The sequence below is a fragment of the Meriones unguiculatus genome, chromosome 16, assembly GCF_030254825.1.
Source record: "Meriones unguiculatus strain TT.TT164.6M chromosome 16, Bangor_MerUng_6.1, whole genome shotgun sequence".
Taxonomy (NCBI): domain Eukaryota; kingdom Metazoa; phylum Chordata; class Mammalia; order Rodentia; family Muridae; genus Meriones; species Meriones unguiculatus.
Genome location: NC_083363.1, coordinates 63328959 through 63340457, shown reverse-complemented (window position 1 = coordinate 63340457; position 11499 = coordinate 63328959).

Below are 11499 nucleotides of genomic sequence, written 5' to 3'. Positions count from 1 at the left end.
GAGTGGGCTCCACCTTCCAAGGTGACCCATGTGTAACGAGGCAAGGGTAAAACAACCTTACTTGCTCGCCGCCTCCTTTTACTTCTTCCTGGTGAGTATATCTGTTCCTGTCTGTCCATCACTGGCACACACAATTTCCTCGGGCTTCCAGCAGGGACTGAACAAGCAGTGGTGATGTATGACTATTTTAGGCAATTAACACCCCAGTGGACTGCTAGAGCATCCAGCACTGTGAACGAGGCAGCTATGGGGTTCTCAGACTCTGCACTGTGCAGCTGGACATTGTTGGACCACTTTTCACACACACACACACACACACACACACGCACACACACATGCCATTCCACTGACTCTTACATGTAAATAGATTTGCGTTTGCTCCCAAAGGGAATCCTGCCTAATACAGATGGGTGCTGGATTCCTCTCAAGTGCTTTTCAGTGTCTGTGAAGCTATTACATAATCACGAGCTTCATAGTTATCTTCAGATGCTAAAATAAACTTTGAATAACAAATACTTAATTGATAACATTTTCTCTCATATCTAGAGCAATTTGATGCACTCACAGTCTCTACACACAGGTAACTGCTTGCCTCTTCACTAGTCATTGCTACTTGGGTTCAAGGAAATGCAGAATTTTAATCACTAACTTGAGAACTTGTTTAATTTTGGAAACAAGTGCTTCTTGCATAGTGTGATGTCAGTGAAGAATCAGGAGAGCCTCTTTCCTAGCTTTAAAAAATTGATACATGATGTAACATACCTTCCTACAACGTGTGTGTGTGTGTGTATGTGTGTGTGTGCGCCTGTGCGTTAATGTACATGTGCATCCATGTGGATGTCAGAGGTCAATTTAGATAAATTCCTTTGGAACTATCCAATTTTTGTGTGGCCACTCCCACTGCACCCCGGAGTTCAGAATCAGGCCAGGCTAGGTGGCCAGCGGGCTCCAGGGAGCTGCCATCCTGTCAGGAGCCGCATTCGCCATTACAAGATGGCGCTGGCTTCCTGTTTCCTGGTTCTTCTTGTCAGTGCTGTATCTTGCAGCAGCGCATGCGCCACAGGATGCTAATATGGATTTGAGTGCTCTCCCTATCAGAGAACACATGCTAATTGGGTATTGTGGGGAGCACCAATTACAGACGAGCACGTAGCCCTGCGGGCTATTTAAGCAGAGCACTCACAAGGCTTGAGGTCCTTCTCCATCTACCTACAAGAGCTGTACAATAAAGATTCTGCTGGACAAATCTTCGGTTGCCGCGTCTTCCTTATCGGCAAAGGATTGCACGCGACACCATCCCATTCTGCTTTCTCTCAGACTGCCCGGTTATGGCCCTGTGCCTCTCTGCCCTGCCCTTTGTTACATGCGTGCTGGGGCTGGAACTGTGTAACAAGCGCTTTGCTGACTGTGGCGTCTTTCCTGCTTTATTTTATTTGAACAGTTTTATGGTATCAGAAAAATTGATGTCTTATGCAAGTATCACGGTTTCACATTTCAGAGCAGGCTTGTCATCCCAGAGGGAAATTCTGCATACACTGAATATGACTTCTCTCCTCCGCCACCTCCACCCCGGTAGCAGCTGTCCTTTCTGTCTGTACTAAGTGCTCTTCCTATGTCTTCCATGAGTGAAGACGCTGCATAATTTCCATTTGTGCTTGGGTAGTCAACAGAAGATCATATTTTAAAGGTTGATCATGTTGTGGCAAGTGTCCAAGGAATTTTATTCTTTTGAAAACTGAGTAATACTCTATTTTAATATATGTAGCATAGTTTGTATATCCATTCATCTGTCAGGGGACATTTAGGTTGTTTCAACATTTTGATTAACTGATTAATACAGAGATGAATATTAATGGGTAAAGTTTTGAAGCTTACATTCAAGAAAGCATATTTTTCTAATGCATGTGAGTCTGCATATGTGTCACCGTGTGCTTGCTGTCACCAAGGCCCGACTATGGTATCATAGCCTCTAGAACCGGAATTAACGATGGCTGTGGGCCACCATGTGTGCCAGGGGCACATGCCGGCCCTGTGTGAGCAGACGGTGCTCTTGACTGGTGAGCCATTTCTCTGGTCTTCTGAGTGCTGCCTTCCCAGCGTGGGGATCTGAACATCACAGACCAATGAGGGCGCCATTCCACAGTCAAGCCATCGCTGCTCACAGTGCCCACTGCTTCCCCACACTTCCCAACACGGCCTCATCTGTTTCTGGGGTGATAGCTGACTGTCACATGTGAGATTCCTTGTTACTGCTGGTTTATTTTGTATTTTGTCTATGACTAATACTAATACTGTTTTCCTTGGTTTGTTGCCCATTTGAAACATGTTGGGAGAAAGGTTTTATTAAAATATTAGTAACTTCTCCAGGGTTGTTTGTTTGTTTTTCTTGGTTGCATCTAATGTATCATTTATATATTCTGAAATGTAATTGTTATCATATGACTTAAAATATTTTCTCCCCTGCTCTGTGTTGAGTTTTCATTTGCTTAATATTGAGGATTTTTATGCAAAAAAAAAATAGCTGCAATTTTATGAGGTCCAATCTATTTTTTTCTCTTGCTTTGTCTCAGGTGCCACACCTAGGCAATCCACAGGTGACATCCAGAAGCTTTGCTGTGAAAGGCAGAAATCTGAAGGCCCGATGTTTAGGTCTTTGATCCCTTCTCGCTCATTTATCATTCTGTTCTATTCTAATTTACTCCTGTGCTTAGCGGGACTGGGCTGTGCAGCAGGGCATGTGCTTGTACATGTGGAGGTTGGCGGGCTCTCCCCTGCCACCATCCAGGCCCCTGGTGTCCGACTCAGCGACTCCAGCCACTGGGCCAGACAGCACTCACTGAGCCATCTCGGTGGCCTCTTTAGCCATTTTTTGGGGGGGACTGATTTTCCATGTTGTATGTTATGAGCTTTTCCTCCATCTCTTTCCAGATCCTTCCACTTCTCCAGCCACCTGGCCCCACACCTTTTCGTTTTCTCCCTTCCTAGAAAACAGATAGGAACAATGACAGCAACAACAAACAACAAAGAACAAAACAGGACAAAACAAACAGATGAAAAGGAACCAAAGAACAAATTCAAGATGCAGACAGATGCAGAGACACAGACATTCGCATACTCAGAAATATCACAAACACACAAAACGGGAAACCATAAATACAAGCAAAAGACCTATAAGGTAAGATAAGTAAGTATGTAACTAACTAACTAACTAACTAAATGTTCATATGAAGCAGTATAAAACAAAATATTCTTTTTTTTATTTTTTTACTTCATTTGGTCTTTGCCGTAGACTGCTAGTTTGTACACTCAGTGAGAATCTACTGGAGAAAAGTGAGTGTTCCCTTGTAAGAGGCTGTGAGCTGGAGCGAGCTTCTGGGTTAGGGTGGGCCCTTTTAGCACTGGGAACACACTGGCTCAGATCCCTGCAGGCTCTGTGCAAGTTTCCACAGTCTGTGGGTTCACATGGTCACCCGTCCGGGTGCTGACAAGGTCTTGTGCCCTTGGAGTCTCCCATCATCCCTGGCTCTTAAAATCTTTCTACCCTCTCTTCTGGAAAGTTGCCTGAGCTCAGGGGGGAGAGACCTGAATCCTGTCTTCTGGGCACAAGTTAAAGCACATGTTAAGAAATTATTCTTTTGTATGTGGATACTCAGATTCCCCAAAACTATTTGTTAAGAAGAATGTGGGTTTCTATTTTTGTTTGTTTGTTTTGTTTTATTTTGCTTTTTCTTGCTGAGTGATGGCTACCACTTGGTCTAAGCTACATTGGTACTAGGTCTAGGTTTAGCTGGTGGTTTTTCCTTTCCATTAGTTTGTCTTGATGTCAGTATCACAGTGCTAAAAGTAGTATGTTTTGTTCTGTTCTGTTTTGTTTTGTTTTTTAAATACATTTTAGAACTAGTAAATGTGTTTCCTCCAAGTGGCTTATTTTCCCAGACAGTTTTTAGCCATTTGAATTTCTTCTTCTTATTTTTTATATGAATGGTGAGAGGGAGTCTTTTTAGTCAAGAAGAAAAGAAATACAGTAAGGATTTTGATAGGATGCAATGAGTTCATGGCTCCCTTTGTTCAACGCAGTTACCTTCCTAATGTCCCCTCTTCCGATTTATGAGCACCAAACGTCCTGCTTTTAGGATGGCTAATCTTCCAGCAAAGTGTTCCAGGATGTCCTCCTTGTCTGAATCTGTCCTGGCATGTTTCAGTGTTGTTTTCCTTTGTCCCTGGCAATTGGGGTGATTTAACCTATGTTTCCCTTGTCCACTGTTGTTTAGAGCCTTGAGTAATGTGCTGAGCGCGAGTGAGCATTCAGCCAGCGTTCTGTTCTTGACAACTTCTCGTCCGAGGGAGAAGATTTCCCATGTGAAATCTTGCACTCTGATTTCGTGTATGGGTCAGCATGTGTGGCCTGTGTCCTCCTGAGCAGATATTCCTAGGATTCCACCTGTTTTAACAGGAAATGGAGTTGATTTCTGTCATATTAAAATGATTTTCCCTTGCTTTTCTTTTTTTTTTTTTTCAGTTTCTCAAGCCTGAGGTTACATCGACTTAATGTTTTCTTATTTTATTTGAATTCACGATAAAAATGTTTCCTTTTTTTTTTGTTCTGAGATAGTCTTTCTGTGTATCTATGGACAGCCTGGATCTCTCACTATCTTGACCAGTGTGGCTCAAACTTGTGACATTTTGAAATTACCATTTTTTGATTAATTTTCTGTCTTTTCACTGTTTTGATTGCATTTCATAATGTTTGGAATATTATATTTATTTTTTATTAGGAGAAGACAAAAGTTCCATTATTCTTCCTTAACTGTTTTCTCATTAAAGGTGTTTTCTTTAATTTCTCCAGAGTTGTGGATTTTTCTTTTGCTTGTACAGATTTCCAGCCTCTTTCCATTTACTGCTATGAGATATTGTGCCTCATATGATTTCTGCCACTTTAAGACTTGTTTGTGGCCAAATCTGTGTTCTATACTGGACATGGCCGCTGTATACTTAAGAATATGTATCTTGCTATTGAGAATAATGATCTATTTGTATCTGTGAAATGTAGCCCATTTGTGGTGAAGTTCAACTTTCCTGTATCATGCCAGGCCATCTGTTTACTGGCCTGACTACTGTCCTAGTGTATCTTTCTCTCTAACATGTCTTCAAAAGTACTTTGTGTACTGGTGCTTTCAAATGAGGTATACCATGTTTATGGGATGGTCATATCAATTGTGTGAGTTAGTGTTTTATTGTCAATAATGTCCATTTGTGTATTTTGTAAGGGGTGAACTAAAGAGCAACTTATCTTTTAGTGTAGCTATTCACATCTCTCTCTGTTACTAAATCTATGCTGTGTGTTTTATGGCCCTTGACATTTAGTGTCTCAAGTTCAAAATGAGTTTCTACAAGACAAGAGTTAGATTGTATTTGAAACTGCTATGCCAATCTGTAACTTTAAAAGATTTACCATTCTTATTTTTATTCATGTTCTATGTGTGTTTGCATCCATGAGTGTGTGTCGTGTGTGTGCGTGTATGTGTGTGTAAGGTGTGCATGGGTGTGTGCATGGGTGTGTGCATGTGTGTGTTTGTAAAGTGTGCATGGGTGTGTGCCGTGTGTGAATGTGTTTGTGTGTGCGTGCATGCGTGTGTGTGTGTGTGTGTGTGTGTGTATGCACGTGTGGGCTCAGGGAGCAGAGGAGCATGTGAGAAGTACAGAAGCTGTATGTAAGGCTACTTTGAGTTTCTACCATGGGTTCTGGAGCTGAACTCTGACCTCAGGAGAACATTAGGTGTCCTTAACCACCCAGCCGTCCCTCATTTATGTTACATAAAGAAAGACTGTGTGAGGCTCTGGTTTTCAGGGTGTGTTCCAATGCCTGGGTCTATAATTTCATGCAGGACAGCCTTCTTGTGTGTTTGCTGTGTTTTTATAGTAATGTTTATCCCTTGCAGCAACAACAAAGGCAGCAACTAAGAGATGGCTGCTCATGGGAGCCAGAGGTGTGGCCAGCTGATGGGAGGACGCGTGGACAGAATGCATGTAAACTCTGCCCTTTTGTGTTTCCAGCTCACACACCACACACCAGTACACTGAATGGTTAATACACAGCTTAAAATGTTTTTTTCTGTATTTTCCCTTGAAATCACGAGGAATAGAATTATAAACCAAGTTAAACCAGTAGTGGTTTCGGTATTTGCCTGTGCATTTATTTTTATTGGAAAGCTTTGGTACTTCATAAAGTTTCACATCAATACAACATATATTTGTATTCAACCTGAAGAATTTACTTGTAAGACAAACCTAGTTTTGACGAATTCTCTTACCTTAGTTTTATCTGGAAATATGCTTTCTCTCGCACATTAAAGAAAATCTTGACAAACATATGCTTACAAAGTGACAGTTTTTTCTTTTTGCCCTTTAAATGTATCATCCTGATCTCCTGGCTGCTGATGAGAACTTTCTGAGTGGAAATTGTCTGATAATAGTTTTGAAATCGCTTCACGTAAATCAACCCACTTCGGGTGCTTTGAGGAGGGTGTGTTGTCCACAGCTCCCAATAATTTGGTCATTCACTTCTCCAGGCACACAATTTCCTCCATAGCAAGCTTATTTGATCTGTATATTCATGTCTTTATTCATATTTATAAAGTTTCTATAATTATTGCCTTGTTTCTTCTTTCTCATTAAAAAAAAAAAAGCACATTGACATTACTAGGTGTGTGAGTGTTTTCCTGCGTGTGTGTGTGTCTATATGCGTGTGTGTGTGTGTGTGTGTGTGTGTCTGTGTCTGTGTGTGTGTGTGTGCTGTTGTGCCTGCAGAGGCCAGAAGAGTGTACTGGATTCTTTAGGGTTGGAGCTTCAGGCAGTTCTGAGCCACCAGGTGGGTTCTGGCGCTGAAGCCCCGTCCTCCGCTCTTAACCTCCCAGCCACCTGTCCAGCCTTACTTTGTCTTCTTGAATACTCAGAAGGGAATGAGTTGACTGGTGGTGCCCTCTAATTTTCCTGTTATATTTACTTTTACATTTTCTATTATTTTCTATTATTTCTATTATTTTCTATTTTCTATTATTACATTTTCTATTATTAGTTTCATAAATCTTATAGACTTTTGATACAACTGCAAATTTCTAATTGTTTAGTTCCGGGAAACTTTCCTTTTGGTTATTGTAACTTTCCAGCTTTAGAGTTTCAAGTGGTTCTTGTTTGTATAATTTGTAATTTATATGTGCTTGATGTTATTTTCATTCTTGAACATTTGGCATGTTTCAGTATTTTTTTTCAATATGTTCTTCCTCTATTTATAAAATAGGATTGCTATTTTATACTCTCAGTCTAAAAAGTATCTGGGCTACTTCAGAGGTACTTATATCAGTTAATTTTACTTCTTTAAACACAACTGTATTTATACAGCCACATACAAGAATCACGTTAGTATTTGTTATTGTTTGTTATGTCTTTTGGTTGTGACTTAGGTCCTTTATAGGTAACTCACCCTGGCCTAGAACTTGAGACTTTCCTGACTGAGCCTCCTCAAGTTCTGGGACTATAGGAGTGACTGATGATGTAGCCTCATATATTCTTTTTTCTAATTGCACATATATGATAGGCACCTATTGGAGCTATCTGCTGCTTGAATTCAGATGGTCTGACCTCAGAGCTGTCTTAGGATCTTGTCAAAATCTGCTTCCTCTCTACATCTAATCTGCTGCTCTTGCTTTGGAATTCCCGTTTCTGATATTATTCTTCTGATAACTCCAATGCGGTGTTGCTAAACTACTTTCCAGGTTGCTATGTTGCCTTGAGCATTTGAGAACATCACCTGTCCTGTGTGCTGTCTGCAGCTCCTCCCAGGCTAGTGCCTGCCCTGAGCCTCTAAGTCAGGAGCTAAGGCCTTCAGCAGCTGCAGCATTACTTGGAGTTGTTCCAGATTTCTATGGGAGCTTTACACACATAGACCTTGTCTTTCCTTCTATCTTTTCAAGTTAGATCAGCAGTACCAGAAGCAATACAGCCCATGTCAGAATAGCAAAGCAGTTATTTTGTATTGCATGACATAAGTAAAGAAAGGATCTCTGGCCCCTTCATCCACACATTGTATACCCATGATCCTTCAGTCTCTCACAGAAAACCTTTCTAAATGAAATCCTTATATGAAAGAGTTTATTTATGTTTTCTGGGAGACAGTTATCTGCACTTTTTTTTGTCCTTAATGAGTGGGAAGAACTTTTAGAGCATTTATCTTGTACAAGCAATCTTATATAAAGTTCACTGTTTATTTTTAACAAAAATAATCTCCATTTTCTTTCTTTTTTAATGTTTCAGTCTTTGCTTTCAACAGTTCAAGGACATTTCCCGTGGAAAGAACTTTCTGTTTCATGGATGAGTTAATTGCCTCTCACAGAAAGCATATAAGATTGTATGTGCTCCAGATACATTGCAGGAATCCCAAAATAGAAGAGTCAGAAAATATACACTTTGTGAAATTTCATTCAGTCCAGATCAATAAATATGAGTCACTTAAAATATATTATTGACAGTCATTATTTATAGTTATGATTTTCTTGTATACATATTCTAGCAGAATATATAAAATATGGTATTTGGTATTTTTAAAATTTTTTTTTACAACTTACACATTTTATATCCTGATTATAGCCCCCTCCCTCATCTCCTCCTGGTCCCACCTTTCCTCCCTCATCCCCTGTAACCCTTTTCTCTAGTCCACTGAAAGGAGGAGTTCTCCAATATTTGGTATTTTAAAGATATGATTAAATTTACTGGCTCCACTCTACCTGGTGATGTATAGAAATGGCTAAAGAAAATATGTTTCAAGAATAGTTCTAATCTTTTTTCTGTTTTTTTCTCACTAAAAGTAGTAAAAATATGTTTACTTATATTTGTACCTTTTTCTATCTATCTATTCCATTGACTGAAACTATTTGTAAGTTTGTTACAATGTTTATCTTGTGATATCATACAATATTTCATCTTCATTTTAACAACGCACATGTGTATATCTGTTTCTACTTGAAGAGAAATGGCTTAAGGCAGGTGTAAACATCAAATTTAAGTGTCAGTGAGTCCTGACTCTTCCGTCAGCAGAAGAGGGTGGCATTTGGTGGCCACTGACCTCACCAGAAGCTTCAGATTAAAGGCTGGCGGGTGGTCGGCTGAGGCAGAGGGACCGTCAGCTACATTAGGAAACTGTCTCAAAATGCAAGGCAGGAGACCATGGGTGTCCGAGGTTATGCTGTCTAAATACTCAGTGCTGTGTTTCAGAAAACGCAAAACGTTCTCCACTGTCTGATTCTACTTCAGGATGGCTCAACAGCAGAGAACAGCACAATCCTGCTTTTCTGAGCTCTGTCTTACAAGCCTAAGTGGGGCGGACCACTGTTAACAGTGAGGACTACCCTCTATGTAAGCGTGTAGGAAACAACAGGTGTTAAGGCCACCGTTGGTGAGAGGAACACAGCGCCCTCAGTGGGACTCCTTTCAGCTCAGAGTCCAGCGCATGTTGTTTCTGGACTAGTAGTGAGTTCTTTCAGAAAGCTAGTTGTCAGAGCCCAGTAATCATTCACTAAAGCTTATTCATGATTTTTAACTTCGTGTAGTACGGAGAGACTCACACGGACTTCACAAGTGCATTGGATTACTTTGCATTGTTCCAGGGGTGGGCCATGGCAGGAACCAGCAACAAACTTATGTTCTATTCGAAGTTTTGTCACTTTGTGTCCATCACAGCCACATGTCACTTTGACCAGGCTCAGGCCACACACACACACTAACATGTACACTCACATACATAATTTACAATTACAGATCAATATTCAGTGTAGACAACATTTCATGGCACAGTTATTGCTACAGGGCCTCACTTGGGATTCTCCCTCCTTCTTTCTGACCTTCTCCTACTCCAGTTCCCACAACCACCCCTCAGCAAAGGAATTTGACAGGCTTTAAGGTGTTAATGCCTGAGACCGGGTTTGAGTCTGGGCTGCCATCATTATGTTCCTGGACGCACTAGGAGCAAGCCTCTCGATGCAGTGAAGCTGTTCTGGTGTGCTACCTTTCTACAGCATGTGTCTTTTCTTGCCTTTCAAGCAGGACTTTGCATTATCCACCAACGGTCCGGAACGTTCTTGTTCTTGTTTCTTGGAATAAAAGTTTTTACGGGCAGGATTTTTGTTTGCTGTTTTTGTTTTCATTGTAGTTGGAACTTTAGATTGAACCTAATAACTATGTTGCCAATAGATGGGATCTAAATGTTAAGAATACCAAAAGAGTTTTCCTTCCAAAGAGCTTTGTGTGTAAACTGTAGCTTTCTAGCTTTGAATCTAGTAGTCAAAATAGCCTTTTCAGTCTCGGGGAAAAATGGGTTGGTCTGGTTCTTCTAGTTGAGCAATACATGAAACCCACCTGGGAATCCTGGGAAAGTCTGGCCAACACCCCTACTCTGCTCCATTTTCTCCTCCTCCCACTGGGGAACTTCTGTGAAAACCACAGGACCTGTGATCTTTGTGTTTCCTCACCTATGAGGAAATACACAAGAATAATTCAATTGCTTGTCCTCGTGAAGTTTAAACCTATCAAGAACCCTGTTAAACAGTCTCCTAAAGGCTTATCACAGAGCAACAAATCTGGAGCCTTTTAGGTCTCTCTCATAAATGCTATCCCAGAGATGTGCTATGCTGTTGCATGTGAATTGTGAAAGGAACTTGTTAATAGCCAGTGCCTCATGGTGGGGGTCCCACGACTGTTTCATACCCACATGCTCAAAGCAGTAACTTTTGTAACCTCCTCACATAGCTGGTCTCCCTCATTCCCCAACCTAGCTACACACAGCCCTCTCTTGCCAAGGAGAACACCATACAATTATTTTAATGGCTTTTGTCCACATTACTCTTCATAATTTTTAAGGAAATTTGGAAATTAGAAATAGAGCCTGATTCCAGACTTCTGTCCACCTAAGCTTTCAGTAATGTACGGCCTCCAGGAAGGTTTCTGGAGAATCATTAACTTCTTCAGAGACACAGCTCTCCTTCTGTCATTAATGAGCTGCAGAACAGTTTAATGCAATGTTACTTTTAATTATCACAGCCCTTTCTTTTAAATATCAAATTCCCCTCTCTGAACTGTCCTGCTCTCTCTTCAGAGTCTCATCTGTCACTGTAAATGCCATCACTTTATTCCTCCTTCTGAAGCAGTGACAAGCTCACTCTTATCCTCCGCCTTATCTCTGTTTCCGTCCCCTATTGTACCACAAAGACCCTTTGCAGAGCTTACAGCTGTATCCGCTTTCCACACGTGGCACATGATTGCCTCGGTAAAGGTATTTTCTGTTTCAATCTTGCATTTTCCCAAGGGGGAACAAAGGGGACAAGCTTTCTGGAGTTGGTTTCACTGAGAAAATTGTTTAGAATTGCCTCATTCCTCAGCAGATTAACGGATGCATACAATCCCAGCTTAAGTGCTATTGTACAGCACAGTTTCTTCATTATACTTTGTCCT